Source organism: Lactuca virosa, chromosome 6 (genome assembly GCF_052849685.1).
Source record: "Lactuca virosa cultivar CGN04683 chromosome 6, Lactuca_virosa_CGN04683_v6, whole genome shotgun sequence".
Classification (NCBI taxonomy): Eukaryota; Viridiplantae; Streptophyta; class Magnoliopsida; order Asterales; family Asteraceae; genus Lactuca; species Lactuca virosa.
This window is the reverse complement of record NC_136431.1, coordinates 154,660,274-154,668,503: the sequence shown is the minus strand read 5'-3', so window position 1 is coordinate 154,668,503 and position 8,230 is coordinate 154,660,274. Positions and strand designations below refer to the sequence as shown.

Below are 8,230 nucleotides of genomic sequence, written 5' to 3'. Positions count from 1 at the left end.
GAAGTTTTTACCCTTGATTTTTGGGTCGTTACAGGATTTTGGAATGTTTGAGTCTAACTCTCAACAAATAAAAAGAACAAATCCCAGTTATCTTCAAATCCACCTCTAATATCTCTCAAATCCCCCAAATCACCATAGCTCTCTCTCTCTCAATAAAATATAGGATTAGTAGAAAGCGACTAGCTTTTTATCTCCTCCGGTTAACAACCATTACCCCTAACTTCATACTTTCTCAATTTAACCACACATGAAAACATAAACAACTAGTTATTCCCATAATAACCTTTTTAACCCTTCCTTGCAATATTTCTATAAAAGTTTATGTTATTAAGTCTTAATTCACATTTTGACCAAATTCATTATTTAATCTTATTAAATTATGGTTTTTCCCTTCCAACTAATGAAAATAATATATATATATATATATATATATATATATATATATATTAAAATATATATAATCTTATTAAACTCAACTTAGGAACAGTAAAGTTTCTAAGTTGTTAGCAAAATATATATATATTAAAAAAAAGTTCATTTTCTGTTTTCGATATTTTTTGCGATTATCTGTATTCTTCGTGGACACGTGTTTTGTACCATTTTCTCGCCCAATGATATTTTGATTGCTGTCATTTTTTTTTACCCTCACCGCCTATCTCTCCTCTATCTATCTATTCAGATGGAATATATCCGGTACCTACCATCTCACTAACGCTTCTTGATGTCTCCTCCACCTTCCCCACCGCTCTCCATCTGCTCCTCTGTCTGCCTGTAAATAGTTCGTCGGTTTAATTTTCAATTTTGTATGCCTCTCCATTTCCGATTAAGGCGTTGTGCTCTCGATTCCTTTTCGTATCTTCGGTGTCTCTGCCTCTTCTTTCATCTCCTCGGTCCTCCTCTACCCCACTGTAGAAATCATGTTTCAACCTAAAAAGCCATAAATTATTTCGAGTTTAACAGTGGGGGAGGCGTTGCCATGGCTTTAGATGAACCTCCGATTTTCTTGACCCGCAAACTTAAATACATGAAATCGAAGTTGTATTATACGGTGGATTAGCCCCTGTTTCTTTCTACTTCGAAGCTGAATCCATTGGTAAGTATCTTTTATATCCATTCCATTCACTGATTATGTGTAGAAATTGATTCCAAAATTGGATTTTGAATCCATATTTTGTTACGATTTTGAAAGGGATTGAGTTGGATTGTGTGATTGTGTAGGAAGCTTACTTCAAAGGAAGAATATTGTAGCTTACGACTTTTTTTCTTCCTCGTGGTTATCAAAGAATGGCGTGACAATGCTTGTATTCCAGGTAACAGAGTTTTTTAACTTGAACTAAAAAAGGACAATAAGAAGTCGTCGACTGCTACCACCGTCGACTGCTACCGACACTAAGAAGCCGACCAAACCTAAAGCCTAACCATCACAGTTTGCTTTTGATTTCTCGATTTCTTTTTTCGTTTCTGCAGACAAAGATGGGTGAAGACATATCTGGAGGAGACGGAATGAGGATTAGCAAAGTAACATTTCTATCTCTCAGTTACTTATTACATAGGAAAAATCATAATCTAATTTTCTTTTTATATCCTATTTCTAGGTGAGGTAGATGATGTATTATACTATTATAGAGGTTTGATTTCCATGATCTTTTTTTAAAAAAAAAATGTAAATATGGCATTTGATCTTTATCACGTACTTCTATTAAGCTACATGGCATGTCTTCTAAACTATTTAGTTTTTTTAATATTCAGTGTGATTTTAATTTCTTTTTGTTTGGTGATAAGTTAGGGATTGGATGAATCGATCCAAGATGTTGCCTTAAGAGAAAAAATGGAAGAGGTCGGTGTATCAGCTGCTGTTGAGGTTTATTTTTTTCTTCATACTTTCTTATCTCAATAACGTATGAAAACAGATCAAGTACCCCTTAATAACGTAAACGTTCAAAATGATGTGATATATATGCTTGTGTCGACAACCTATTTGAGGAAATGCCTTTTTTTGTTCATCTGCCTGTATGGAAACAATTTATTCCTGTTGAATTGGGATTGAATGACAACATCATCCCCAGAAGAAACCACCAGTAAAATAAATAACACAATCTATTTTTCCCATACTTTAGTCACTAATAAGGGTATTTGTGTCTTTTGGCAGGTGGTGAAGTTTTATTAAGAAAAAGGGTAAAAAGAAGATATAATATATGTTGTTAAATGCGTAATAAACTTCCTTTTGTATATTGGTTTATGTTTTTTAGATGGCATAGTGTCATTTTTCACAGTTTTTTTTATAGTTACCCGAACTATTAGTTCGAATTTCTCATCTTCATCGTAAACTCGAATCGAAATGTTTGTAGGGTTTCTCCGAATATCGAGATGAATGTGCATACTTTCTTGGTCAACAGAGAGAGCCATCGATTACATGAATTCATTAGAAATGTATTACGTATAATATATTTTCTTTGGTTAATTTTCTTAATTGTTTGCTACTGGGTATAAAATTTGAATTCTTTTTATCGACTAATTTCACCATAAAGTCAAATCTGAAACAAAAGAATCAATCTAGGAAGTAGAATGTAAAAGATGACAGGGGTCCTTACTATTATAAAGATAGGAAGAGATGAGTTTTAACTTTTAATCAATGAAGGATTGGTGGAGATGATGTCATGAGCGACAAATGTGTCCCTCATGGGTGGGAAACATGGTAAAAAGCGCACACAATTCTCTTATTTCAGTTATTGAAACCAAGAAAAAAGGTATTTTATAAAGCCCTTTACTAGCCTAGAAATCTGATTTATTGGTATATGTTGCAAAAGTAATAGTCATATATCCTAATTCAGTCTACATTTCCTTCTAATTTTTAATTTTATAAATAAACATGGTATTAAAACTACTAAATCAATTATTTTTTGTTGTTGATTTCTCTTTTGATTTTATTGGAAAATGTTTAAAATATGCAATTATGATGATTGATCTTACATTTCCACTTCTAACCCAAATCCATAAATCCTTCTAATTGTATGTGCTTCTTATTTCATTTCATCATGTTGTTGTATGTGCTTAATCTGTTCTCTCTGATGCTGTTGTATCTGCTGCTTATTTCTTAACCATTTGTTTTTTTTTATTAAATTCAAATAAATATCAATCTGTGAGCTAACAAAAATAAAAATAAAATGCAACATATTTCTAAATATGAAATGGCTTTAGGAAGTGCGTTTCTTTTATACAGATCTATTGGTGGGTGGTCAAAAACTTCTTTTCTTTTTTGTTATGAGCTTCCTCAAGAGGTATGAAAAGTGAAAACTTTTTTACTAAATCTAATTTAATGAATTAATTATCATTAAAACAATTAATTGTTGCATATTGGTGATTTTGTGATCTTGGTGAGGTCTGGTTTTAGTGTAATTAAAGCCCTCTTCTTCAACTTTCTCTCTGTATTCGTGCCAGTAGCAGGAACGACATTAGTTAGTTTTTTTTTATTATTATTACTTTTTTTTTGTAAATAAAGCAAAAAAATGATATATTATATTGGATCTTTTATTAAATTGATAAATAGTAATAAATACTTTCTAACAATGACCAAATAATAAGCCTTTTTATTCTATCACCTCTATACAATTGACCCGATTTCTATTTTGGTGTACGTGTCAATTTATTTATTTCTACTTCATTATCCGTTTGATTGTTTTTTTTTCTAATTTAAGACCTAAAACTATTATATTTTTGGACCACCACATCCCGAAGTGAAGTCTTTCAAGATGATCATTGCAAGATGACCATTGAACATGTATTCTCACATCAATTGTTTGTCTTTTCTTTTAAGCATCTCATTCTTCATGCACAGTTATGACAGGTTTACATAAAAATGATGATGTTTTTGATGTGTAATTACATTTATGGAGTATCTTTTGAGCTACTGATTCTTCAATATGTCTTAAATTTTAGGCGTTTTTTCTTCTATTTTTGATTAAATATTATACGTCTAATTGTTTTCATGTTGTACATTCACTACTCTGCCAAACATGTTGTTTTAAGAGACCAGTAATCTTGGATTTAAGAGTGGAATGTCAAGATTTATAGAAATTCTCAGAATAACATCCGTATTGTTGTCCTTCAGTCAACAATAATATGTCGATCTCAACAATGGGACTATTTTTGTTAACATTTTAAACTAGGTATCATTTAGGGCAATGTACTTTCAATTTATTGTTTGGTTTTCTGTTATTTGGAACCTTTTTTTGGAAAGGGTAACGTATTCTTTTTGCGTTTCCACTCACCTGGTGTCATTTTTAGCATATTTAGGCAATGTACTTTTGACTTTTTTTTGGTTTTCTATCACTTGATATGGTTGTGTGTCAAAAGGACGACTTTTGATTTTGATTTTTTATTGTTACAACTGAATTTTATCGATTCTCTTTTGTTGTTGTGTGTTCACCAACAAGAGCTAATGAGTGAAGCTGATTTTGATGAATCAAGTGGGAAAGCATTTAGTTTGTTCGAGTATAGCCAGGTGATTACCCTAATTCTTTTTTGGCAGAAAGATTTTTCAAAATACGATGCGTAAATAATAGAAGGATTGAAAATAAAGCAGTAAATGTAAAAATGAAAGTACAGAGGTTTGATTCTTTTAATGGTTATTTGTTTTCCGCCGTTTGATTTTTCAGAATCTCTTATTCAACCTTAGACAGAGGCGCTGATCGTATGACAATGACATTGGTTTTTACTTGACTTGCACTCTACAAGCAAAGCCAGTCGACTTTACCCTTTAAACATTTTACCCCCCGAATAATCAATAAACTATCTAGTCCACGTAAACTCCTTTTGGAAATGGTTTAATCGAAATCCGACCCCTGCAACGCGGGGTCATTTTTCTAGTTATTATTATTATTATTATTATTATATTCCATTATTTTTTGTTTAATTAAATAATTAATTTATTTTAACAAAATTTTAATTTATTCCTAATGAAGATTTTACACAAGTACACACCGGGTGACGACTTGTTTTTTTTCCTTTTGTTTTTAAAAAAATCCAGTAATATGTGGATAAATTGATGCGCTATGGAGTAAAGGTTGTCAGCAGAAAGGATGTTATTTATTCAGTAAACCGTTGGAGAAAAGCAAATGATTCATATTAGGGCTCATCTACTTTTAATCACTAAAATTTTCAGTGGAAGATTTTACGGTCTAAAAATTACCTGTCGCTAAAATTGTTAATTACGGATTTAACATATTTTCATTTGATTATTTTATATATAAATATTAAGGGATCTCAAATGAACCCCAAATGATGTGACATGTGTCTGTGAGGGTATGTATGGGTCCACACATACATCCACACGTCTCATCGTTGAATTTTTTTAGCAACAACCTAAAATTACACGATGTAGTACAAAATAAACACTACCGCTTGAAAGGGAAAGTGTGTGCAATAATCACGTCTCATGATCATATCATAACTAGATGTAATCCGTACTTCATATTCAATTCCAAAATAAAATTAATACATATCAAACTATGTCAAGTCCACTCAGTAACGGATAGTAGCGGATAGCAGCGGACACAGGGGGTTTTAGTGGGGTGCATGCACCCCACTTAACATGTTTTTTTACATATATTTTATATAGAAAACTCATAATTAAAATTTATTTTTAATTAATGGCCCCCATGATAATAGTAGTTTTACACTATACATTGTAAGGTCCCATTTTCACGGCCAAAATTTTCATTTTTATTTAAGTAAAACTCCTCAATTATAAAACCATTTTTAAGAAAACCATTATTCTCAATTACAATTTATTAAAATTAGAGTATTATAATAAACGTGAAATCCTCAATGTTGTTGATGAGTGTGTACAGTTCCTCCTTCGCCTTCCCATAGACACTGATGATACCTGGAACGATAACATATACAATCAAACATGTTGGGTCCAATCAACCATCTAGTTGGAATACCCCAGACCTAGTCAACCTCCGGGTCCAGTTATCCTCGCGATGGAATACCCCAGGTTGAAATACCCTCGGGCCCAATCAACCATCGGACTGGAATGCCCAACTATATCGGGTTTATTGGCTTTACCGTCTCAACCCAACCGCTCATACTGAGCCTCCGTTCCTACGACTTACAGCCGACCCGCACCAGGTATCTTGGCCTACAACACAAAGCAGGACTGCCTCAACCCAAACCAAACACAACATGTCGACATGTAAACAATCAAGGATCAAGTAGGCACAAAATACAGGCAACATCAATCATACAGCTCACTACTGCCTACTAGTCGTCTCACAACATACGGTCCCGCTACCAGCTAAACTCCATGAAATGTGTAACCATAAGTAACCAGAGATGAGATAGCCACCCGAACAGATGATCCTACTTTAGAGCCACAACCAAACAAGGAACAGACAAGAAAGCCAAGACCAAGAGTTCTCATACTATCCTACATGACCACCGATAATCCCTAAGGGCAATGCATAGATGATAACCAGCAAGCATAGATAACATACAGTTCTACAAATTATTACAACAAAGCAACATACTCGATACCAGGAGACAGATCTAACATATCACTACAACATAGCAACATACTCGTAACCAGAACACAGATCTAACATATCACTACAACATAACAACATACTCGATACCAGAATACCGATCTAACTGATCACTACAGCATAGCATCTTACTAAATATCAACAATCCAAGGAATGCATGGTCGTATATACTATGAGGTGAGATAGTCACGCAAACATGTGATCCTACTCTAGAACCACAACCAAACAATGAACAGGTAAAAGAGCTTATATCAAGAGTTCTCAGTTTACCCTACATGACTATATATACAGTCCCTAAGACATTCCTCTACTAACAGATAACCAAAACTAGTGGGTCAGCATTGGTGCCTTCGACCCACAGGTACAGTGAGGTGGAACTCACCTCGATATGCGCGTAGGTAACCAACGTAGTAACGAAGAACTCTACCAGCTTCAACTCACTTCCAATCACCTACAGGAAGATGTTGGATTAGGTGTCTAAGCCCATAACTATAATTGGTATATACTTGACCCGATAGTAGCATGGTCCATTTGGGTTGCAATTCACTGGAACAATTTGATAGGATGGATATTTGAGAAAGAGGTTATTTGTGATTTATTAATATATTATAAGTATAATATATTAATTGAGAAATCACATTATTTAATTAGTATTGATCAAGAATTAATTTGAAATTAATTTAGTGATCAAAAGAGATTGATTAAATTTACGGGGACTGATTAGGTAAATCAGTAATACTTATAGCTTGGACCAATGATCCATGTTGATTAGGGTGGACTAAACCTTTATGAGAGTTCATGAAGCTTTAGCCCAAAAGGCCTATGAAATGTGAAGAGTCAAGGTGAATTAGGGTTTGCATGGATGAAACTCTAGGCTATAAAAGTAACCCCTAACTCCCTAAAATCGGTGAATAGATTCAAAAGGAGAATACTAGCCGATTTGTGCTTCCTAGCCTCTCTCTCACAAGCCTCATTTTGTTCTTGGTGTGTTGTGAAACATTTGAGGCATCACACTTGGGGTGCTAAGCTCTTAAAGGCCAAATACAAACAAGCTACAACAAGAGGTAATCTTCTAACTAGTGTTTATGATTCATATATCAAGTTGTATGCTAGTTTAGGCTTCATGCTTTGGAAAAACAATAATGCATGTATAATCAGAGAAAACTTAGATCCAAAGCATTATGGTTGTTTGTGTATCATAGGGATGTTATAGTACATAAAACCCAACAGTGGTATCAGAGCCATTGATTGTTTTCTGTTATATAGATGCATTGGTTATTTTTTTTCAAAGCTGAAAAATTTATGTTTTTGCTGTCTGACTGCTGGACTCGACAAGTCCCATGAGTGGGGCAGTCTGTTGGGAGAATTTTCGAGTTTTTGGCATGTTTTGGATTAGGATCATTACCACAAACTGTTTTGGTTCATAAAATTTGATTTTGTTGATATGGTAATGATTATCCCCATCCAATAACATGATGATTGCCAAATTTTAAGATAATTACTTGATTTTGTGAAAAACTAATTATTTGTAAAATTTGAATCATTTTGCTACAAGAGAGTTGAATTAGATCAATTTAGTAAAAGATAAAATGATATGATTATTTTATTAGTTTAAAGTTTTATCTAAATGTTTCTTCAAGACTTTCATAACTTGTCCTCAAGTTATGGAACTTGAAAAGTCTCAT

General features: G+C 33.3%; 1 long non-coding RNA gene across 1 annotated transcript; it reads left to right on the top strand.

Moving 5' to 3' along the window:
- Window positions 1–645: 645 nt before the first annotated feature.
- On the top strand, window positions 646–4,890 carry LOC145120930 (uncharacterized). The gene is made up of 7 exons (XR_013714421.1): window positions 646–1,093; window positions 1,219–1,310; window positions 1,468–1,518; window positions 1,596–1,628; window positions 1,787–1,861; window positions 2,150–4,501; window positions 4,656–4,890. It is a non-coding gene; the product is annotated as an uncharacterized LOC145120930 (long non-coding RNA).
- The last annotated feature ends 3,340 nt before the right edge of the window (window positions 4,891–8,230 follow it).